General features: G+C 41.3%; 1 protein-coding gene across 1 annotated transcript in view; it reads left to right on the plus strand.

The window, feature by feature from the left end:
- The first annotated feature begins 4,885 nt into the window (after positions 1-4,885).
- The window catches only part of LOC110529681 (muscarinic acetylcholine receptor M3-like), a 107,516-nt gene continuing 86,248 nt past the window's right edge, over positions 4,886-26,153 (plus strand). The window contains exon 1 of the mRNA XM_021612116.2: positions 4,886-5,211. The gene's annotated coding sequence lies outside the window, so the exon portion shown is untranslated. The remainder of the gene's footprint in view (positions 5,212-26,153) is intronic.

Here is a 26,153-nt window from a genome sequence, read left to right on the forward strand (position 1 = left end):
CTATGATGGAAAGTGAGAGAGCACTGTCGCTATGATGGAAAGCGAGAGGTCACTGTCGCTATGATGGAAAGCGAGAGAGCACTGTCGCTATGATGGAAAGCGAGAGGGCACTGTCGCTATGATGGAAAGCAAGAGGGCACTGTCGCTATGATGGAAAACGGGAGAGCTCAGACAGAAAGGAGAGGAAAGGATATGTACGGAGAGAGGTTGGAGAGAGAAACAAAGACAGACACAGAGATGAATCAGAGCAGCTTTGGTTTAGTATTCTGGTCCAACAGTGAAATTCAATAACTCATATCTTATATTTACAAATTATGCCAAGGACATACAGCAGCTATCCCTTGCCTATGAAGGAATAATTATTTTTCTAAAAATACATGCCTACCAAATTGGATGCCCTCCACAAAATGAATGCACTGCTCAGCGAGCATTCTGAAAGGGACTTTCATTGTCACAATAAGGTGATGTTATTAATATTTTGTATACCCTGTATACTTTAGAAAGTTAGATACATGCTTTTTCTTTTTAATCTACAGTAACATACAGAGTTTGAGTCTGAAGTTTACATAGACTTAGGTTGGAGTCATTAAAACTATTTTTTTCAACCACTCCACACATTTCTTGTTAACAAACTATAGTTTTGGCAAGTCGGTTAGGACATCTACTTTGTGCATGAAACAAGTAATTTTTCCAACAATTGTTTACAGACAGACTATTTCACTTATAATTCATTGTATCACAATTCCAGTGGGTCAGAAGTTTACATACACTAAGTTGACTGTACCTTTAAACAGCTTGGACAATTACAGAAAATTATGTCATAGCTTTAGAAGCTTATGATAGGCTAATTGACATAAATTGAGTCAATTGGAGGTGTACCTGTGGATGTATTTCAAGGCCTACCTTCAAACTCAGTGCCTCTTCACTTGACATCATGGGAAAATCAAAAGAAATCAGCCAAGACCTCAGAAAAAAAATGTGTAGACCTCCACAAGTCTGGTTCATCCTTGGGAGCAATTTACAAATACCTGAAGGTACCACGTTCATCTGTACGAACAATAATACACACGTATAAACACCATGGGACCACGCAGCTGTCCTACCGCTCAGGAAGGAGACACATTCTGTCTCCTAGAGATGAACATACTTTGGTGTGAAAAGTGCAAATCAATCCCAGAACAACAGCAAAGGACCTTGTGAAGATGCTGAAGGAAACAGGTACAAAAGTATTATTTATCCACAGTAAAGCTAGTCCTATATTGACATAACCTGAAAGGCCACTCAGCAAGGAAGAAGCCACTGCTCCAAAACCAAACTACGGTTTGCAACTGCACATGAGGACAAGGATCGTACTTTTTGGAGAAATGTCCTCTGGTCTGATGAAACAAAAATATAACTGTTTGGCCATAATGACCATCATTAGGTTTGGAGGAAAAAGGGGAATGCTTGCAAGCCGAAGAACACCATCCCAACCGTGAAGCACGGGGGTGGCATCATCATGTTGTGGTGGTGATTTGCTGCAGGAGGGCCTGGTGCACTTCACAAAATAGATTGCATCATGAGGAAGGGAAATTATGTCGATATATTGAAGCAACATCTCAAGACATCAGTCAGGAAGTTAAAGCTTGGTCGCAAATGGGTCTTTCAAATGGACAATGACCCCAAGCATACTTCCAAAGTTGTGGCAAAATCGTTTGAGGACAACAAAGTCAAGGTACTGGAGTGGCCATCACAAAGCCCTGCCATCATCCTATAGAAAATGTGTGGGCAGAACTGAAAAAGCGTGTGCAAGCAAGGAGGTATACAAACTTTACTCAGTTACACCAGTTCTGTTAAGAGCAATGGGTCAAAATTCACCCAACTTATTGTGGGAAGCTTGGGGAAGGCTACCCAAAACATTTGACCCAAGTTAAGCAATTTAAAGGCAATGCTACCAAATACTAATTGAGTGTATGTAAACATCTGACTCACTGGGAATGTGATGAAAGAAATAAAAGCTAAAATAAATCATTCTCTCTACTATTATTCTGACATTTCACATTCTTAAAATAAAGTGGTGATCCTAACTGACCTAAGACAGGGAATTTTTACTAGGATTAAATGTCGGGAATTGTGAAAAACTGAGTTTAAATGTATTTGGCTAAGGTGTATGTAAACTTCCGACTTCAACTATACAGAAGGATGCAACTGGCATACATATTCTCTCTCAGCCACATACGGAAATATTTAGCGGCACACAACTTTTATGATTGTATACCATAGTAAAATAGGATGACATATGATAGTGATTTTACCTCATAAATATAATATATGCTAATTATGTGATTGTATGCACTGATTGACAATGAACATATACTGCTTTGCTTCACTATACTCTGATGATTATATGAAGAGTGTGTTCTTGTGCCTAGATGTGAGTAGTGCTGAGCATATTCTCGCCACAACCAAAGTTCAAACATGGCTAACATGCTGACCACACCGCTTGCATCGTGTGCTGGAGCATTGCAAAATAAATTTACACATACATGTTATTCAATCATTGCAACCACAGTGCTTGCATGCGCCAACGAGCGTCTGCATTGCCAGGCGTTAAAATAGATGTCAGTTCTTTTTGTGATGCTGAACGCAGTGCAAGTCCTGCCTCTCCCATCCCCTCATTGGTTTATAGAAGCAGTACCCACGTGCCATCTCCTCATTGGTTGTCCCCACGTGGGTGATTAAAATACATGAACTGAGGTCGGTCAATCGTGGTAATACACCTATGAAAGTTAGATGCCAATCGCCATATAAAATCCAAAGAAGACAAAGCCTGGAAGGAGGAGAGATGACTAGAAACGATTCGGTTGGCCGTTTTATGTGTGGATTAATTGTCGTCGTAGAGGACCTTGTGCATTTCAGGTAAAATAACAACTCAACGTTTATATCCCAGGACAAATTAGCTAACAACAGCAAGCTAGCTAAATTGGACACATTAGCTAGCAACTGCAAGCTAGCTAGCTAAATTGCCATACATGTTTAATGCTTTTCGATCTGTTCCCAAATGAATATAATTGGTTCAGAGTTTGTTTTGATATTTCAACCTGCGTGTCGTGATTGCGTTTGGTGTGGGGGGACAAAATCTATTTGCGCACGACGTCACATGCCCTTGTCCGGTTTGGGTATGGTGTTAGAGGAAATTATGTTTACCATTACAGTGGCAAAGCCGTATTACCCTCTATTTTACAGATGAATGAGTATTATGAAAGCCACCAGGATGACACTATAAAAGAGTATTGAAGGAGGGTAAGCTCCTGACCTTTGTTGTGAGGTTACAGACAGTGGGTCATATTTGTGTCCATACAAAAACACAATACTCCACAACCCCGAAAGAAAGCCTGGACTCCATTGCACAATGACAAGAGTGTGTGGAAGGCCACTGGTCCAACACTTTTGTCCCTGACCAAATGACCTGCCATAGCAATGGTGGGCATGGGTGTAAAATTGGAAAAGTGTAAAATTGAAGGATGATGGGCTCACAACCTAATTTTCAGTTCTAGAGTGGGAAGGGGGGATGGTCAATTATCTTTCTTAAGGCAAGGGGAACCTCAATTTAAAAACTAAGTACTTTCCACCATGTAATCTGATAGAGAATAACTAATGATTATTATGATAAACCTATTATTTATTACAAATGCAGTTGCAGCAATCAATATCTTGTTTGCTTCTTTTTTTGGGGTGTAGTTTTTTATAATTAAAAAAAATATTTTTCCTTGTTCTATTGTACTTTCTTTCTTTGTTTTTGTGGTTGTTTCTTTCTGGTATCGCTTTCTTAAATCTCTACAAGCATGCCCACAGGATTTACCTAAAATCTAGGGACTATCTGAGCACATGGTGAAGTGCTCACTCCAAAGGGCTCAGACACACCAATAGCGTTTTCTGGCCACTTAGCACCTCTGAAAGTAATTTGTGAACCGAGTGCTCACCGATTATCACCAATGCCCGTTTCACCATCATGTTGCTGATTAATGTTGCAGTGTACCATTGTCATATTCTCTGAAATTACCGAAAATGTGATAATTATAATATTTGGAAATGGTTTAGTTGTGTCATTTACTGTTACACACCAGACGTCTACAGCGGCTGGTTCCTAAAACACAGCGCGCTGAAGTATTGGCAGATGAACGCTAACGTTAGACCGTATTTGTTGCAATGTGTGCGAGCCTTTAAATATACATCGCTCAATGACCTGAAGAGTCAGCCCACATACAGCACTGCACTGTCTCAACATGTCACACCAGCGCACGCGCACGCATGATGATGACGATGATACGGTGTTTATCAGAAATTGTATTTAGATTATATAATTTAACCATGGCTATACCTTCATTTTGTCTGATTGTCAAATGAAGTTCTGAATTTAAATATGGCGGTGGGGCTGGGCAGCAGTCTACGCTGGATAAATAAGTAGGGCGAGAGAGCCCATTTCCCAAGTCTCTGACAGTATTTATAATTGGTTTACACATTCCACTGCGGATTAACATTCACTTCTTGTTTGTGTTTTAATCAATCAATTAAAACATTTGGTTTGGCTTCCTGTCTTGCACATGCTCGTGTCAAACCACACTTAATCATATCTACTGTAAATAGATCGTTTTATTTCAACGGATTCATGTACTAAACACTAAATTATTGGAAACAAGGTTGTGAGTGCCTTGGACACTGCAGCTTTGTTATTATGTTCACCAAAAAAAATACATTTGAAAATATGAATAGGATGGTAATTACAGGATAGTAATTCAACGCACAATACGTGTCATTCCTCGCATAATTTAATCACTGTATCAAATGTTTCATCCACTAGAAATCCTTACATTCCACACAGAGCTCCTGGAATGATCAATGAATTCTCGATAAAACAACGGTTGTGCCACCTGCTGGCACGTCATTGTCCTCCTGGCCAATCACACTAATGTACCCGGAGAGACACTTCCCGTGCGCTCCTGGAGATTCCACAGCCTTCCGTAATTAGTGCCCGGTCCTTGGCGGGTACGCTGACCCGCGAACAGACTAGTTAAGCAAGGCGCGAGCGGCAAGGCTGGGCACACTGTCGGATGGCTTCAATGACTTTGTTTGGACTGACCTATGAAACTGTGGCGAACTGTGGACTGCGTCCTTATGCCAAATATATCGTCCTCGGCTTTATCCGTCAATTAATACCGTTGTTTGTAAGAGGTAAGTACACATGTGTGAGTAATATTACAACGTGTGTTTTGTAAAAATATTTTATTTTATTAGGTTTATTAGGTTTATTATTAGGTTTATTAGGTTTATTTTATTATATACTTTTTTTCTTGGTCATGGTTTCTTGAATTTCTTTATAGTAACGTTATATGCATAACGTTAGTTGTACGCAGTTTCACCATTATGTTGCTGATTAATGTTGCAGTGTATCATTGTCATATTCTCTGAAATTACAGAAAATGTGATAATTATAATATTTGGAAATTGTTTAGTTGTGTCATTTACTGTTACACACCTTTTTATAGTGTCTACATTCTAATATCGCTCTTTTCTAAGTTCGAGGAAGCAAGTGCTAGCGCATATAGCTATAGCTTTTATTTTAATGTGCTGACGTTACACCCCATCATCCTCTACTGCAAACTGGCCCCTGAAAATAAATGAAAAAATGTTGCTGCCTCGCTTCATCATTTAATTTCCTTGTATTCGTGCATGATAGTTATGTGCATTGTTAGAGAAATGGAATTGAATTGTGCCCTTACATGGCATGTGGCAGCTTTCATGTATTGTGGTTACTGTTTATTTACAATGTCCAAAAATGGAAAGGCAAAGGAATGTTCCTTTTTTACTTGAGGGTACTTTGACGTAGTGTCAGATAATGTCAAGCTTTATAGCATTGGTAACAAACTATGTAATCTACAGCCACCCCAGTGGTATAACTATCTTATTCAAGCTTTATATAGGTTGTTTAAAGATATTTTTACATTATTCCAAGCCAGATGTTTCACTCATATGTTTAGAGGCTTAAATCATATCTGCTTGCCATTATTTGGGAATTGTTGCATGATATACAAACTGTCAGCTATACCTGGAATGTGTTTGAGAAAATATGTATTTACATGCAGAGACTGAGCCAGTTGACTGAATATTAGAGGTACAGGTTTTGTGGTTTGGTATTTGTTACAGTTGCTATACTGTAGGTAAAGTGGCTTTGGCCTATAGATGGAAGGTGCCACGGGAATGTTGCGACAGCCTGAGATGATCATTGTTGACTAGCTACAGATTCTACCCCAGATAATGTGATATAACCAAAGATTTTTGGTGTCCATTACTGGCCGTTACAGGAAAGCCCAACATTTGTTCTCGATTTGGCCAAAGTGGTATCTTATAAATGTCCATGTCAGGTTGCAGGTGGTTCGTTTGAATTTAGTTACCCACCTATCTCCATCAATAAGATAAGATTTGAAATAGGCAAGATGGTGGCGTATACATTGTTGGATTACTTTATGGAGCATTTTCAAAAATTCAAATTACCACCTGCAACTGGACACAGACATTTATTTATAAGGTAGTTATTTCGGGGTGGCAGGTAGCCTAGTGGTTAGAGTGTTGGGCCAGTAACCGAAAGATTGCTGGATTGAATCCCCGAGCTGACAAGGTAAAAATCTGTTGTTCTGCCACTGAACAAGGCAGTTAACCCACTGTTCCCCTGTAGGCCGTCATTGTAAATGAGAATTTGTTCTAAACTGACCTGCCTAGTTAAATAAAGGTTAAATAAATAAGAAAGTATCACAAAATATCTATAGCGGCGGTTTGTATGGGGCTTTCCTGTAACGTCCAGTAATAGACACCAACAATCTTTGGTTATACACTCTAAAAAGAAAATGTTCCTGGAGTTTCCTTTAGGGGTTATTCAAATTGAAACTGTTGGGGAACCCCTATAGTTCTTCAAAGAACCTTTTGTAATGGATCCTCAAAGAACCTTTTGGGGTTAATTATGGACATACCGTGTCCATAATGTAAAGGCCTATGGGATATTAATTGAAGAGCTAAGGGAGGAGGATGGTAAATGTGATCTACATAACATACCAATACCAATTCACATACCTTTGTATGCCTCCTTGTCTGTATACCTGCAGAGAGACACAAAGGTGAGCAGTTCAATCATCTGCACCCAATACAGCTAGCCTTCAACATATTCTTATAGCCTACATATTCTTACCTCTATGTGAATTGATTGAATTGTGTCCATTCTATGTTTTAGAAAGTTTTGCATAAATATGAATAGATAGATGCTGTCATCATAAAACATTATCAATTTAGATCATACAAGGGACTAACAAACCTTACCTTAAATTGAGGAGATCTTTACATTTTTCAGTTAAGTGCCTTCACCTGCTGTCCTTTCAAATTCAAATTGAAATATTTCAGTTGGGCAGTTAGGTTCCTGCAAGAACCCCACCAACTAAGGAATTTCCTCGATAAACCCCACCTCCTATGGGGTTCTTGGAAGAACCTTTTGGGTGCTATTTTCAGTGCCAAGAACCCTAAGGTTTTTCAAAGAACTTTGAGGATTTTAGAAGAACCCTTGTTGAACCCTTCATTTTTAGTGTTTCACATTATCTGGTGTACAATGTGTAGCTAATTTCTGACATGTTTTCATGGTGTGGTACTGAAGGATACACTGTACAACGGGTGGGTTTAATCCTGGATGCTGATTGGTTAAAACCATGTTCCAGCCAGTGTTTATTCCAGAAGATAGCACCGGCTAAGGCAATGAGGTTGAAATGCTTACTTACTGTTCCATCTCATTGCGTAATCCACGGTCTCATCATCCCAACCAGGCAATTTATAAACTTGATCTCCACTGTAAGAAAGCATATAGACATTCTCTTCTTTCTTTTGGTTTTCAACAGCAGAGATTTGTATAAATCTTGCTATCTGTCTCTCCAACATTTGCAACATTGTTTCAATATTGAAATCTCCAGCTGGCCCATAGTAATAAACATGTCGGGAGTCGGGATGAGACAGACAGGCAACTTCTTTCAGCCAGTTGAAATCATGAATCAGCTTCATTTTTATGTATATAGACAAGGAAATCTCAATAGAAATACAGGTCAAACAAAACAAAATGTAGATAGTTTGCTGTTAGCTAGTGGTGGCTATTCAGCAGCCTGATGGTCTGGGGGTAGAAGCTATTGGCCAGTCTGAAAGCTTTTGCTATGATGCTTCTATGCTGCCTTTGTCTGAATGATGGAAGTGGGGAGAACAGGGCGTGGCTCGGGTGGCTGAGGTCCTTGATCTTCTTGGCCGTCCTGCGACACCTGGTGTTTAGGCAGGCAGTGTGCACCCAATGGTGCGTCCGGCTGAGCGTACCACCCTCTGTAGAGCCTTGCGGTCAGCAACCAGGTTGTGATACAGTCCGACAGTATGCTCTCGATGGTGCTTCTGTAGAACACTATGAGGGCCCTCGGGGAGAAGCAGGATAATGCCCTCTAAGCCCGTGTTTGGAGGATATATTGGCATGTTTTGGTCATTATCACTTAAATAATACACCCTTTGATGGCCTTAGTGGGGCTGGTTAGCCAATTGTTGCTCAGACAAAACTGCATTGCTGTTCTTGCTGTAAAGGTGAACCTTTCAATGCATTATAGTGAACATATTTCAGTCCTTGACCTACTTCATTGTAACCATACAGGTTCATTGTACTGTATATTGGCACAATTGTTGCATTTATTAGTGTTTTCCTGAGGAAATATGAGGGAGTGTGAAGGTCTCAAACTACTTTCCTTCACAATTGCATTTTTGTTACAACTCCTAAACCACACAGGCGTATCTTGAGGAAAGGTATCATTCATGTTCCAATTATTTTATGGTACATTGCAGTAGGAAGCTCTGTCTACTTTTAGAGCAGCAGTTATGGGCTTACTGCAGTCAGATGGCCAGACGCATCATCTATTTCACTCATTGAGCTTAATTAGTCTTCATCTTTATGTTAAATCGACTGTAATCCACTTTCCCAGGACTTCAGAACAGACCAGGACAGAGTGGCTATATTTAGACAGGCCACCACTCATTCCATGCCACTGCTTTTGTTTGTGACATCTCTTTTCAGATAGAAAATCTAAGGGCAATCTTGCTTTGTTGGAAAACTCCTCAGCTATTGGGGATATTGCTTTTGAGCACTTTGATACAATTTCCAGGTAAGGGCAAAAGCATTCTGGGAAATTTAGATGGAATGGTTCAATGGGAAGAGAACTCTGCAAAGAGGCGGTTAGGTTGAAATACCTGTGAAGTATTGGAGAACGTGTTGAAAGTCTCTGCAGATCATTCCTTTATTGTAAACACATGTATCAAGTATGAAGGTAAGACCCAGATGCAGACAATGTCAAATTAACCTCTTTGGGGCCACCTGGCCAACATCCGGTGAAATTGCAGAGCGCGAAATTCAAAATACAAAATACGTAATATTAAACATTCATGAAAATACAAGTGTTATACATCAGTTAACTCAACTTCGTGTTCATCCAGGCTCTTTGTCAGATTTCAAAAAGGCTTTACGGCGAAAGCATACCATGCGATTATCTGAGGACAGCACCCCACATACAAAAGCATTAAAAACATTTTCCAAACAAGCAGAGGCGACACGAAAGTCAGAAATAGTGAAAAAATAAATCATTTACCTTTGAAGATCTTCCTCTGTTTGCAATCCAAAGGGTTCCAGCTACATCACAAATGGTAGTTTTGTTCGATAAAGTCCTTCTTTATATCCCCAAAAAGTCAGTTTAGTTGGCGCGCTTGACTTAGTAATCCACCGGTTTCCCTCATTCAAAATGCATACAAATGAATCCCGAAAGTTACCAATAAACTTTGTCCAAACAAGTCAAACAACGTTTCTAATCAATCCTCTGGTAGACTAATATGTAAATAAAATATGAAATTTAAGACGGAGAATAGTATGTTCATTACTGGAGATAAATAACGAAGTGCGCACCCTCACCGACGCGCGCCACAATACTACAGCAAAAATGGGAGACACCTAGAAAAACTACAAATTCTAGCTCATTTTTCAAAAAAGAAGCCTGAAACTCCATCTAAAGTCTGTTGACATGTACTGGAAGTAGTAGGAACTGCAATCTGGGAGGTATTCCTTTGATATTCCCATAGACAGCCATTATAATGAGTGGTGACCTAAAAAAAAATTCCTGGATTGATTCTCCTCTGATTTTTGCCTGCTATATCAGTTCTGTTATACTCACAGACATTCTTTTAACAGTTTTGGAAACTTGTGTTTTCTATCCAATACTACCAACTATATGCATATCCTAGCTTCTGGGCCTGAGTAACAGGCAGTTTACTTTGGGCACCTCAGTCATCCAAACTTCTGAATACTGCCCCCTACCCCAAAGAAGTTAACAATGCTTTAATAATCCAACAGGGGCAGGCAATAGACAGGTCAAGTCAGGCAGAGGTCAGTAAACCAGAGGTGGGGCAACGGTACCGGACGGCAGGCAGGCTCAGTGTCAGGGTAGACAGAATGGCCACGCAGGTGGGCTCAGAGTCAGGACATGCAAGGGTCAAAACCAGGAGGGTGAGAAAAAGAGAGACTGGGACAAGCAGGAGCTCAGACACAAAAACACTAGTCGACATGACAAACAAGATGAACTGGCAACAGACAAACAGAGAACACAGGTATAAATACACAGGGGATAATGGGGAAGATGGGCGACACCTGGAGGGGGGAGACAATCACAATGACAGGTGAAACAGATCAGGGTGTGACAGTACCCCCCCCCCCCCTCCCCTCCTCAAGGGGTGCCACCTGGTGTCCTACCTGGGCACATACCTGGTTGACCGGGGTGCTGGCGGTGGAAGTCGGCGATGAGGGCTGGGTCCAGGATGTCTCTAGCAGGGATCCAGCAACTCTCCTCCGGGCCATAACCTTCCCCAGTCAACCAGGTACTGGAGCCCCCTGCCCCGACTCCTCCCGGAGGTGCAGGTTTCGGGTGGAGAGCCATACACTCTGCGTAGAGCAGGGGTCCGGTGGCAATCCACTTGTCGCCTATACCTGGAAGTGGTCTTCAGAGTGGCCCGGGCTCTCTTCCAGGTACGGCGATAGTGGTGGATGAACATCTGGGCAGAGGGATTGCTGACTTCCTCCTCTTGCTCGGGGGAGAGTGGAAGCTGATATTCCAAGGAACACTCGAATGGCGAGAGACCCGTGACAGAGCAAGGAAGGGTGTTGCTGACGCCAGGCGGGTGGGTTGGCGGAGACTAGGCAGTAAAGAGTCATCTCTAAGTCCTGGTTAGCTCGCTCCGACTGGCCATTGGACTGGGGGTGGAATCCGGAGGACATGCTGGCCGACAACCCATTGAGCAAGCAGAATGCCTACCAAAACCAGGACGAGAACCGGAAGACCTCCTTGGCCGAGGGTAGTTGGGGGAGAGGAATGAAGTGGCGGCTTTGGAAAACAGGTCGTCCACAGTCAGGATGGCAGTGTTGCCCTCAGATGGGTGGAGACCCGTGACGATATCCAGGGATATATGGAACCAGGGACGTTGAGGGACAGGCAGTGGTTGGAGAAGACCAGCCAGAGTTTGCAGAGGAGTCTTGTTCTGTGCGCAGACAATGCAGGCGGCAACAAATGCGAGAACATCCCGAACCATAGTGGGACACCAAAACTTTTTTCGCATGAAGGCCAGGGTCCGACGAGAGTCCAGGATCCACTCCAGGATCAAGGAGCGGACAGCATCAGGCACAAACATCCGGTTATCGGTTATCGGAGCAGTGGTGAAGCGGTGTTTAAGGTTAGCGGCAGAGGACCACGTGAATGGAACCTTGGTATAGTAGAGGTGAGTGCAGACAGGGGAAGGCAAGGGTCCTGTAACTCCGGATAAAGCGCAATATAAGTTGGCTAACCACAGGAAGCATTGCAGCTGCTACCTGGATGTAGGCTGAGGCCAATCCACCACCGCTCTCACCTTCTCGGGATCCATCTGGACACTTCCAGCAGAGATGATGTAGCCCAGAAAGGGAATGGTAGAACGATGGAACTGGCACTTTTCCGGCTGGAGAACCTGTCGGACGTGGAGCACTTGTTCTTGGTGGGAGCGGGAGAAGACGAGGATGTCAATGTAGATGAAGACGAACCGGTTCAGCATGTCACATAAAACATCATTCACCAGAGCTTGGAACATGGCAGGGGCGTCGGTGAGGCCAAAGGGTGTTGATCAGATATTCGTAGTGGCCGCTTGCCATGTTGAAGGCAGTCTTCCACTTGTCCCCCTCTAGTATCCGCACCAGGTGGTAGGCGTTTCGTAGATCCAGCTTGGAGAAAACAGTGGCCCCCTGGAGCGGCTCGAAGACCGAGGAATTGTGTGGTAGAAGATAACAGTTCTTCACAGTAATGTGATTGAGTGAGCAGGAATTGATGAGCAGGAATTGAATGGTCTCACTGTGATTCCCTGACACACGCAGGTTGATGGGAGTGGTGATATGGGTGACCCGACCTATAGAGCGCCCAACCAGCACTCTAACATCCATGGGAATGGAGAGGGGCTGAGTAGGGATGTTCAGCTCGGAAGCCAGTGTGGCGTCCAAAAAGCTCTCATCGCCCCCAGAGTCAATGAGGACCCAGAGAGATGTTGACTGGTTTCCCTACAACAGAATGACATGAATTGGGGTGCGAGTAAGGGAAGCAGAAAAGTTCTCCATATGGCCCACCAGAGTTCTCACTCCTACCGGTGAGCCTGGTCATTTACCGGGCAAGAGGACACAAAATGACCAAAAGTCCCGCAATACAGACAGCTCCTTGTGTTGATCCTGCGTTGCCGTTCCGCTGACGAGAGCCCAGGAAACCTTGGGTGCTCTCAGCAACGGGACCATCGGGGACTTCCGGGATGACTCGGGGGCGAGATGGAATCCCTGGACGCAAAATCCAATTTCCTCTCCATCCGTCGTTCCCACAATCGGCCATCGATGCAGATGGTCAGAGTGATGAGGGAGTTGAGATCCGTGGGTAACTCCCAAGCAGCAAGCTCGTCCTTAACCTCCTCCGAGACGCCTTGCAGACACACGCACATGGCCGGCTGTTGCTCCCATATGGCGGTAGCCCAGGTGAGAGTCCTCCCAGACATCAGCGCGATGAGGTAGGCCATCTTGGAGCGATCCGAGGGGAAAGAGGAGGGCTGAAGCTCGAGAATTAGGACACACTAAGCTAAAAACGCCTAACAGGTGCTCGGCTCTCCATTAAAGCGTTCCGGGGGAGGTAAATGGGGTTCCCGGGAAGGTGGAGTGGCCGGTGGAGCGGCGCTGCTAACCGCAGAGTTACTGAGTGGCGGTGGGGGTACCACTGTGGCAGACTGCCCCCCAGACAGCAGCATGTCCAATGCCCGGTCATGGCGCCCAGCCCATGTTTGGACCCCCTCCATAAGACATCGAAGCAATTCCTTGTGCCAACCAATGGATGCTCCTTGGGAGGAGATGACATTGCGCAGCTGGCCCAGGTCTGCTGGGTCAGTCATGGCCAGTTCGTACTATCAGGTATGAAGGTAAGACCCAGATGCAGACAACGTCGAATTAACAATGGTTTAATAATCCAAGAGGGGCAGGCAATAGACAGATCAAGGCAGGCAGGGGATCAGTAAACCAGAGGTGGGGCAATGGTACCGGACGACAGGCAGGCTCAGGGGAAGGCAGAGGTTTCAGGCAGGCGGGCTCAGAGTCAGGACAGACAAGGGTCAAAACCAGGAGGACGAGAAAAAGAGAGACTGGGAAAAGCAGGAGCTGAGACACAAAAATGCTGGTTGACTTGACAAACAAGACGAACTGGCAACAGACCAACAGAGAACACAGGTATAAATACACAGGGGATAATGGGGAAGATGGGCGACACCTGGAGTGGGGTGGATACAATCACAATGACAGGTGAAACAGATCAGGGTGTGACAACATAGTTGGTGGTTCATCAACGTAGTAGCAAAATGCTCAAGGATCCACCCATGCAATCGATATGAAAGATCCGGCAGATAGCATAGTATGGTGGCAGGTAGCCTAGCAGTTATAGTGTTGGGCCTTTAACCGAATGGTCGCTAGTTTGAATCCCAGAGCTGACATGTTGAAACAGCTTTTGATGTTCCCTGAACAAGACACTTAACCCAAATTGTGCCATGGTTGCCGTTGATAATGGCTGACCCTGGCTGTGACCCCACTCTCGGGTAGTTGGAATATGCAAAAAATAAATGTAAAATATAATCACCCACCTAAATATTGTTCCATGAAAGTCTATAAAAATATCCCTGTTGGCATAGTGGATGAAATCAGTATTAACTGACTGACTAGCAAATATCCCTGTTTTTTTAAAACTGGTCTATGCTATATGCCTGTTGTAAAACAATAATCAATCTGGTGTACAGTATACCCTTTTCTTTACAGAGTCTCAGTAGTGTACTTAGACCCCGAGGGCATGATTGTAGCGAGGCCTTGGCTGCTGTCTGTGCTGTCTCTGCTCATGCTCTCACAAGGCCTGCTTAGCTTCACAGAAACTGGGAAAATAGACATTGCATCCAGTAGCATGTCGTTCCCCTCCCATATCCCAAACAAATTTCAAAACACACAGCCTAGCTACGTCTGCAGCCGATGTATGGGCTGCATTTAAAAAGAGCAATGATTACAATGGAATTTAATGCACAGTTTTACTGCATCATTAACAACTTCAGACAATGAAGGCCTCCTATAGTCAGGGGCATTCAGTGTAGGCTATAGTTGATTGGACTATTGATTAGTTAATTAAATTGTTTTAGTAGTTGCAAAGTGCTCATAATTCATTGACCTTTACCTCCAGGATGTGACTTGTTGTGAAGTGCACCCCGGGCTTATAGTTAAGTGCTTTTATGAGAGCTGTTAAAGGAGCTTATTTTTTGTATTGGCATATTGTACTGTATCTACAGTTGGCTACTTAGAGATCCCCGACCAAAGTCAGATAATGAAAAGTGTTCAATGGGCAGATTTTTGATAAAATCAGAAAATGCATTATGGTAAGAGAGTGGACATCATCAATCAGGACATTTTATAGCCAATGTTTTCCTTCAGTTGAAATCCCCACATTTCTTTGAGAACAGCACATCCAAAACAGCACATTGGATGTGCTGTTTTAACTGTAATGGAGACACTCCACACTGCTAGTATTCATATTTCTATATTTATCAAATGTAAGTGTTGAGGACTGGTCCCTTCAGGCAGCTCTTCTGTGCTGATGCCTTTCTCTTTCTCTGATAGTGCGAGTCGAGGGAATGTTGATTCATGGTTAATATACTGTATGGAGCCCTTTTTTGTGCCTGCTCTGTCTCTTCTATGTACATAAATCAATAAGGCCTAGCTGTCCATCATTTTGTGAGGAAGAGAGCAAGAGAGGTGTAGAAGGAAAGAGATAGAGACGGAGAGAGGGAAAGAGGGAGTGAGTGAGGGACAGAGAGAAGGAGTAAAAATAAGTGAGAGAGGGGGAGGGATAGACAGACAGACCTGCTGTACCCTGGCCTTATATGACAGCCTGTTAATCCAAGGCAGCCTCCACTCCAGTCAAGGCGAGTCTAGGGCCAGGCAGCTCCACTCCAGGCAAGGCGAGTCCAGGGCCAGGCAGCTGTGTGTGGAGGGATAGGGTACAGAGAGAGGGTGGAAATTAAAGGGATAGAGTTAGTGGAACAGACAGAGAAGGAGCGCGAGGTGGTGAGAGCAGCAGAGGGACAAAGCAAAAACACTGACAAACTCTCAATTACAGTGATTTGCTACTGTGTTTTCGTCAAACAAGCAGCTGACTGTATTAGATGGTTTGTTTATTATTCCGAGCTAATGTACTGGCTCACAATACTGATATGATAAAATATTACTTTCCAAATGAAACTTCAATAGGTTGTTTCTTTTACTTCTTTGTGGCATACTAGTCAGTCATATTGTTTTGCCTTTTTTTACTCCAAACAATTGTTGCATACAATTATTTTCTCTGGGTATATTTCCAAGTAGGAATAGCAAAGTTTATTTTCTGAACGTCTCTTCAATATTTCCTTTGTGAGATGTACTGTAGCGTAAGCAACTAATTTGATCAAAATGTACGGAAGATAAAACGTTGAAAAACCATGTTGTGTGTCAATCCATGGGTTTCCCATTTGGGTTGTCTTTTCTCCTTGATTAAATAAACACCCAGTGTTAATCAGGCTGCCCACACACCCTCGTGTCTCACACAATAGAACCATCTAGAACACACATCTACTGCTTAGTGAGTCATCAGCTTAGAGGGAGTCAAGCTACAAAGGAAACCAGTGACAAATGGAATTCTAAGATAATGAGCTTTAAATGTATTGAATTGTTCCCCACAATGAAATCGGGGAAGGGACTGTGGGTCTGTCTCCGTCCGTTCGTTCGTATGTTAGTCACACGCGATATCTCAGACAACACTGGCCCGATTTTCACAAAACTTGGGTGAATGATGTGTCTTTCCATAGACATCCAGCATTTTACACTGATTACACTGATTGGTCAAATGGTGGCGCTATAACAAGAGATGAAAATCTAATTTTGAAAGGTCATGCTCCTAACCCCATTTGACCTAAAGTCATGGCATTTGGTACATAGGTCCCTCTTCTCACAAGGAACAAATTTGCCTCAGGGACCCAGAAGGTCCGCCATGATGGATTTACCGCCATTTTGAATTTTGTGAAAACACTTCTGGCACTGAATGACTATGTGGCATTTATGGACAAAGGTCTCAGCGAAATATTTTCCAGACTAGTACCTAAAACAACATGGCCGCTATTGACCAATAAATATTCACATGGGTGTGGTCTGGCACATAAATAAATATAAATTAGTCAAGGATATTGGTATTGCAACACAATTTGGTACACATGTTGCAAACACTGTCAAGACTCAGCATATGCAAGAACATTCATATTGACCAAACAGTGGCACTATAACGGGCACATGTTTATCTTTTGATCTGTTTGACTGAGTGTGAAACTTGGCACACATGCTGAGAGATGTGAGTCTAGCAAACCCACGCGATATCTCAGAGATAACTGGCACAAATTTGACGAAACTTGGGTGAATGATGATGATCTGGCAATAGAAATCCGTCATTTACAAAATTCAATTGATTGGCCCAAAGGGGGCGCTGTATTATTCGTAGGGGACAACATGTTTACTGTTGTCTTGTATGTTATTTCGAGTAACGTTTTAAAAAATGAAAATTAACTGTAGCTTATAATTCAGAGTTTTCAGTTTATTAGATGTTGAATTATTCCACAAGACTACATTAAATGTAAAATCATTAGGTTTTTGTCAAACGAATCCAGGAGAATCTGTAGCAGAGTTTCTTTCAATTAAGCTGTGGCATATTCAATTTGAAACATGGCTCCTGCTTGTTTTCCTCGTTGCCTAGCTGTGTTTGTTTCTCTTCGCCTCTCTGGTTCTTTGATGACACAACTCATCAACCACGTCTTCAGCATGTCAAACATCATTTCAGACTGCTAGAATGCATACCTAAATTAAATTTTCTTCACAAGTTTTTGCATTCAATTTTAAAAAAATTGTCTAGTGAGGTGAAGTGTTTTGTTGATAGACACTGATTCATTTATGCACCTTCTGCACCAGACATTTCCTAATATCTGTCTTGTCGTGTCTTTTTGTGGAGGAAGAAAGTAAATGTCCAGAGAAGGAAAGATGCACAGTATTGGATTAGTCCACAGAGCATTTGATCATTACTAGGGTTGCAAAGGGAGGGTATATTACTGGAAACTTTCTAAGGTTACCAGTAAACTACCAGAATTTGGGTATCTTTCTGGGATTTTAAGCAATTTATCTCAAGACATCTAGTGCCACTTTTGCGTATTTCAGATTATCACAGGTGTATGTAATTATCTCTGGCCTTCTCTCTGACCAAAAAATTGAATGAAAAGGCTGTAAAACATTATCCTAAATATAAACCATCAACTAAGTGAATACCATTGGTGTTTAAAATGCGGTTTTAACCATTAAATATATTTAATTTTAATTTTATACACTTTTATTTATTTTACTATAGCAGTGTATATTTGTTGTTAAACTGGTGGCAGTTGTGAACAAATCAGTAGTTGGATGAGTTGCAGAGGTAACTGAAAATAATGCTTGTTAATTAGATGCTTTTTTCATTAATTAGGCTGTTTTCTCTTGAACCGTATTGTCTGTCTATTAGAAACTCATGGATAATATGAATACAGATATAGAAACATGAATACTATGTATGAATACATTTTTTTACAAGTTATTTAAGTATAAATAAGCAAAGTTACGATAGATGGATATTTAGATATTTAGATTTAGATATACGATAGATAGATATTTTCTGTTAATTACCAAAATTACTGAAGATTCCAGTAACTTTGGTAAATTACCAGTAGCTTTGCAACCCTAATCATTACTTTTCCTCTCAAAGGCTGCACAGTTTGTCTTGTCAAAGCCTCCATCGTACCTACCAGTAAGAGATAAGAGATATAGACAGTCTGTAATATGCTCTCACTCCTTATGTCATGACATCAGTGATATTCAGTTCGGAAAGTTGTAGTTCTAGAAAGATGCGCGAGTTTTCAACTTGGAATTTTGATTTGGATGACTGTTCAAAACGATTTTCCCAGTCAGAGCGAGTTTTTGTATTTTTTTAATTCCCATTTGTTTTGAACACTGCAGTTTGTATTGTTCTCCCGTACTGTTCTCTCTGGGAGCACAAACCAACACCTGTTTAGAAACGTCACCGTGGCTATGTGTGATTGATACATGCATGTCTATCAGTGCTACCAGGAGAGAGAGCCCTCTGGCCAACTCCTGGGAAGTACATTAAACAGGGAGAACTGTACCAACTAGCCTGGGGACTTGGGAGATACGTTCACTTTTCACAAAGAAACAGCCGTAATGGGAGCATTGCACATGAACATATGGAACTAGTTTCCTTCTCGTCATTGTAGCTAGCTATAAAGAAACCATGTGGGTTAAATGTTCTATTGTTAGATAGACAACCTACTATGTAAAGACGGAATGTATGTATCCAGGATATATGATGACACATTGTACAGCAGACGGCCACCTATGATTTCTATGACATTTTACAGCTACAAATCAATAGAACAGGATTAGGAGAATGCAGATTTATTATCCACTTGTATTGGGAGACAAACAGTGGAGCTCAGTCTCTGTGTACATTCCCACGGTTGCCCCTGGTTATTCCAATACAAGCCGGTCGATGAGTGGCCAATGATAAATCAATTGGCTTTCCCTGAATAACTGCACGATTTGATATTCTTTTTACAACCCCCATCAGATGTTACAAATGCAAAATTATCCTGATTTGGGAGAATCTATTGGTAACAGTCTGTCTTGTGCATAGGGTTGCAAAGCAGTTATTTTGATAATTAAGAGAAAATCTAAGGCAATCTATCATCATTTTGGTAACTCATACTTGAATAACTTAATACAAAAAAAAAAATATATATATATATATATATATATATATATATAGTATTCATTTTTAAATCTGTGTCCATATTTTCCATGGGTTTCTAGTAGATCAATCATATGGTTCAAGAGAAAATAGCCTAATTAATGAAAAAAGTATCTGCAACTTGTCCAACTATTGACTGTTTTACAACTGCCACCATGTTGATGCCAAAACATTGACAACAAATACATAGACATGGTCAAATAAATAAAACTGTATAAAATAAATATAAAATATATTTCATGCTGAAACCCTCATATTAAACACCAATGGTTTATATTTAGGATAATGTTTTACAACTTTGTCATTCTATTTTTTATTAGAAAATCATTATTTAATTATTTCTTATATTTTACATGTGATAAGGTCAGAGAGAGGGCCAGAGATAATTACAGACACCTGTGATAATCTGAAAAACCCAAAAGGGCCACGAGATGTCCTGAGATAGATTACATAAAAACCTTGAAAGATACAAAAATTCTGGTATTTACTGGTACATTTTGAAAGTTTCCAGCAATACACCCTTCCTTTGCAACCCTCTTTGTGCACAATCACATTTCCTTTTCATTATTCTTTCACCTCTTGACTGCCAGATCATAAAAACATTTAACACACCCAGGGAATTGTCAGCGCTCCACAAGTGATAATAATCTGGAGCTCATGGTCATTCCTGGAATGTCGACATTTGGCGTGACATGAAAGTGCTCTGATGGAAGTGTGAAGATATTGATTTTGACGTAAACTTTCCATATGGCTAATCTGTTTTAGTTCACAGTATTATCTCTGTCATAGAAAATGTCCTCAAGGCAAAAAGCGTAACATCTTATTCCATAAACAGTGTAATTTAGTGAAACAAATTGTTATTTTCCTTTTAGTGTAACTATATCAAATTGTGAATTTGGGAAATATTGCGATCCTACGATGCTGAAGGAAATTCTGAGCAAAAATTTTGAGCAATAATTAGGATCTGAAGTTGCTGAAGTGGAATCTTTGGATTGGACACAGTCCCTGAACAAGAAGGAATTAAATGGTTTGGCAAGGCTCCAGCCAATGTATTTATGGCAGACATTCACTGGCAGACAGAAGTAAATTGTTTATTGCTTTGATGCTCTCTTGTTTTTAAAAGTAATCATAATCTGAGCTCACTGCATTTCTTTATACAACATGGACACACACTGAATGGAGTAAGTGCAAATTACTATCATTCAGCCAAAACATAGAGCATACACATAAATACCACATTTAATTTGAAGCAACTTTCACCACCCTACATAAAAGCTGACAGTATTAGAATCTACAAAAATATCATTGCTTAATTTCTTGTGTCATAAAGGTAACATAGAAACACAGTTTTGAATATGAACTGTAGCTGACCTACAGTAGTTTGCCATGTAGATCAAGTTAATTGTAAAGAGCTTGTTTTTGTCAAAAAGAACCCAGAAGAATCCGTTGCGGTTTCCCTCGCTAAGTCATTGCTTAGCTTTGTTTGTTTCTCTTCACATCCCCGGTTCTTTGATGACACACCTCATCAACCACATCTTCAGCATGTCAAACATAATTTCAGGCACTGCTAGAATGCATACCTAAATTACATTTCCTTCAGAAGTTTTCAACTTCAGACGTTGTTTTAGGGTGAAGTGTTTTGTTGATCGACACTAATTAATGTACAGTGCCTTGCGAAAGTATTCGGCACCCTTGAACTTTGCGACCTTTTGCCAAATTTCAGGCTTCAAACATAAAGATATAAAACTGTATTTTTTTGTGAAGAATCAACAACAAGTGGGACACAATCATGAAGTGGAACAACATTTATTGGATATTTCAAACTTTTTTAACAAATCAAAAACGGAAAAATTGGGCGTGCAAAATTATTAAGCCCCTTTACTTTCAGTGCAGCAAACTCTCTCCAGAAGTTCAGTGAGGATCTCTGAATGATCCAATGTTGACCTAAATGACTAATGATGATAAATACAATCCACCTGTGTGTAATCAAGTCTCCGTATAAATGCACCTGCACTGTGATAGTCTCAGAGGTCCATTAAAAGCGCAGAGAGCATCATGAAGAACAAGGAACACACCAGGCAGGTCCGAGATACTGTTGTGAAGAAGTTTAAAGCCGGATTTGGATACAAAAAGATTTCCCAAGCTTTAAACATCCCAAGGAGCACTGTGCAAGCGATAATATTGAAATGGAAGGAGTATCAGACCACTGCAAATCTACCAAGACCTGGCCGTCCCCCTAAACTTTCAGCTCATACAAGGAGAAGACTGATCAGAGATGCAGCCAAGAGGCCCATGATCACTCTGGATGAACTGCAGAGATCTACAGCTGAGGTGGGAGACTCTGTCCATAGGACAACAATCAGTTGTATATTGCACAAATCTGGCCTTTATGGAAGAGTGGCAAGAAGAAAGCCATTTCTTAAAGATATCCATAAAAAGTGTTGTTTAAAGTTTGCCACAAGCCACCTGGGAGACACACCAAACATGTGGAAGAAGGTGCTCTGGTCAGATGAAACCAAAATTGAACTTTTTGGCAACAATGCAAAAACGTTATGTTTGGCGTAAAAGCAACACAGCTCATCACCCTGAACACACTATCCCCACTGTCAAACATGGTGGTGGCAGCATCATGGTTTGGGCCTGCTTTTCTTCAGCAGGGACAGGGAAGATGGTTAAAATTGATGGGAAGATGGATGGAGCCAAATACAGGACCATTCTGGACGAAAACCTGATGGAGTCTGCAAAAGACCTGAGACTGGGACGGAGATTTGTCTTCCAACAAGACAATGATCCAAAACATAAAGCAAAATCTACAATGGAATGGTTCAAAAATAAACATATCCAGGTGTTAGAATGGCCAAGTCAAAGTCCAGACCTGAATCCAATCGAGAATCTGTGGAAAGAACTGAAAACTGCTGTTCACAAATGCTCTCCATCCAACCTCACTGAGCTCGAGCTGTTTTGCAAGGAGGAATGGGAAAAAATGTCAGTCTCTCGATGTGCAAAACTGATAGAGACATTCCCCAAGCGACTTACAGCTGTAATCGCAGCAAAAGGTGGCGCTACAAAGTATTAACTTAAGGGGGCTGAATAATTTTGCACGCCCAATTTTTCAGTTTTTGATTTGTTAAAAAAGTTTGAAATATCCAATAAATGTCGTTCCACTTCATGATTGTGTCCCACTTGTTGTTGATTCTTCACAAAAAAATACAGTTTTATATCTTTATGTTTGAAGCCTGAAATGTGGCAAAAGGTCGCAAAGTTCAAGGGGGCCGAATACTTTCGCAAGGCACTGTATGCACCTTCTGCACCACACATTCTCATTTCTTGTTCGTGTTTTTTTGTGGATGAAGAAAATAAATGTCCCCGGAGGAAAGATGCACAATATTGGAATTGTCCGTACGACGGCTGCACAGTTTGTCTTGCCAGAGCCTCCACAGTCTATACCATTCAGGGATAAGAGTTATAGACACTGTGATGGTTACTCCTTGTGTCCCTATGTCACCAACCTACATAACAGCTGGCAGTATTAGAATCTACAAAAATATAATTGCTTAATTTCTTATGTCCAATGTTGTTTATAGGATTAGTTTGTCTTCCAAGAACTATCTCTTGATAATTTGGCCCAGATCTGCATTGCCCTATCATCTAAAAACTGCTCCTCACTGGCTCCATCTTTAGTGCTTCAATGTCTGCCTTCCAGGATGCAATCATCTGGCCTATGTAAGTACTTACAGTACATCAGTCAATCCCTTAACTGCTGCAAAGTGTCAGGGTAGTCGGACGTCTTTGTGACCCTGTTGCTGCTCCTCTGACATGTATTATTTACTTATAAAGATATCATGATATTATGTGATGTAATTAATAAATAACGAAAGCCTATTTAGAGCTTGAGGGAGCAGCTACGAGTCTGAGTCATTTCCCTGTCTTCTCCGTAAAGACTCATTGAGCCCAGGCAGGTCTGTTTCTAATAACCGAGAACTCCAGCCTTACATCATAATCAGGAGATATCTGGCTTTATTTACATAGTTCCTAATCAAGTGTTGGGGCCACCTTTTTTTGGGTGTGTTTCATGGCTTTAGTATTGTTAATGTGAAAAATAAAAGGCTCAGATGCATGTGGTTAGGGTTCAGTCAGGTGTTTAATTGTCTGCTCGCCTCGGATGGAAAATCCTTAACTATTAAACGGTACACTTAATCAGTGCCAAGAAGACCGAACCTACAGTTGGCTTTCAAGAGCCAGCCATTAACCAAATTCCTCGATTAACCCTCACCTTCACACATATTGTGTTTGGTCATCTAGCTGATGAAGCCAATCCATTTCCCTGTGTCAAAAAAACATGTAATGAAAAGAGAAATCTTTCACAATGCCCAACACTTGGCAGTGTGTTTCTGGTAGCATTCTGAGTAGTGCATAACCAAAATACTGTCCTCTGAAAAAGCAGTCACTTCAAAATGTTGTTTGTGTCTTGGTACACTGGCCAGGGAGCCGGAATGGGCCTTCTTTTTTGTTTCCTTTGATTAATATACAGTGGCAAGAAAAATTATGTGAACCCTTTGGAATTACCTAGATTTCTGCATAAATTGGTCACAACAATAGACAAACGTAGTGTGCTTAAACTAATAACACACACATTATTGTATTTTTCTTGTCTATATTGAATACATACATTAAACATTCACAGTGTAGGTTGGAAAAAGTATGTAAACCCCAAGGCTAATGACTTCTCCAAAAGCTAATTGGAGTCAGGAGTCAGCTAACCTGGAGTCCAATCAATGAGACGAAATTTGAGATGTTGGTTAGAGCTGCCTTGCCCTATAAAAAACTCACAAAATGTTTGTTTGCTATTCACAAGAATCATTGCCTGATGTGAACCATGCCTCTGTAACACTTCTCGTTGGTGGAAGGAGAGGAGGACCAAAATGCAGCGTGGTAAGGGTTCGTTATGTTTTTAATAGAACAAACTGAACACTACACAAAATAATAACGAAGAGAAAACAAAGCATTTCTGCCAGGTGAACAGAGACTAAACAGAAATTAACCACCCACAAAACACAATGGAAAACAGGCTACCTAAATAGGGTTCTCAATCAGGGAGAACGATTGACAGCTGCCTCTGATTGAGAACCATACCAGGCCAAACACAGAAATAGAAAATCATAGACAAACCAACATAGACAACCCACCCAACTCACGCCCTGACCATACTAAAACAAAAGACAAAACAAAGGAACTAAGGTCAGAACCTGACAGCCTCGAACAAAAGAGATCTCAGAAGTCCTAAGATTAAGAATTGTTGACTTGCATAAAGCTGGAAAGGGTTACAAAAGTATCTCTAAAAACCTTGATGTTCATCAGTTCACGGTAAAACAAATGGTTCAATAAATGGAGAAAGTTCAGCACTGTTGCTACTCTGCCTAGGAGTGGCCGTCGTGCAAAGATGACTGCAAGAGCACAGTGCAGGTTAAGAAGAATCCTAGAGTGTCAGCTAAAGACTTATAGAAATCTCTGGAACATGCTAACATCTCTGTTGGCAAGTCTACAATACGTTAAACACTAAGCAAGAATGGTGTTCATGGGAGGACACCACGGAAGAAGCCACTGCTGTCCAAAAAAAACTGAAGTTTGCAAAAGTGCACCTGGATGTTCTACAGTGCTACTGGCAAAATATTCTGTGGACAGATTAAACTACAGTTAAGTTGTTTGAAAGGAACACAAAACACTATCTGAGGAGAAAAAAAGTTACAGCACACCAACATCAAAACCTCATCCCAACTGTAAAGTATGGTGGAGGGAGCATCATGGTTTAGAGCTACTTTGCTGCCTCAGGGCCCGTTTAGCTTGCTATCATCGACAGAAAAAATGAAGTCCCAAGTTTATCAAGACATTTTGTGTAAGAATGTTAGGCAATCTGTCCGCGAATTGAAGCTCAACAGAAGTTGGGTGATGCAACAGGATAACGACCCAAAACACAGAAGTAAATCAACAACAGAATGGCTTCAACAGAAGAAAATACACCTTCTGGAGTGGCCCAGTCAGAGTCCTGACCTCAACCCGATTGAGATGCTATGGCAGGACCTCAAGAGATGAGTTCACACCAGACATCCCAAGAATATTGCTGATCTGAAACAGTTTTGAAAAGAGGAATGGTCCAAAAGTCCTCCTGACTATTGTGCAGGTCTGATCCGCAACTACAGAAAACATTTGGTTGAGGTTATTGCTGCTAAAGGAGGGTCAACCAGTTATTTAATCCAAAGGTTCATATACTTTTCCCACCCTGCATTGTGAATGTTTACACGGTGTGTTCATTAAAGACATGAAAACGTATAATTGTTTGTGTGTTATTAGTTTAAGCAAACTGTGTTTTTATGTTGTTGTGACCTAGATGAAGATCAGATAAAATTTTATGACCAATTTATGCAGAAATCCAGGTATTTCCAAAGGGTTCACATACTTTTTCTTGCCACTGTAGAACAAATATAAACATGGATTGTATTGATTGCTTTTCTGAAAATAGCCAACTCGTTCATGTCTGTTATTGGACCCTGTCATCGTGTTTAAGTGGTGGTTAAGTCTTTGTGCTCACACTCAATGAGTCCATCAGTCAGTGGGTGTGACATGCAAAACGTAAAC

Source organism: Oncorhynchus mykiss, chromosome 1 (assembly GCF_013265735.2).
Source record: "Oncorhynchus mykiss isolate Arlee chromosome 1, USDA_OmykA_1.1, whole genome shotgun sequence".
In the NCBI taxonomy this organism is placed as follows: domain Eukaryota; kingdom Metazoa; phylum Chordata; class Actinopteri; order Salmoniformes; family Salmonidae; genus Oncorhynchus; species Oncorhynchus mykiss.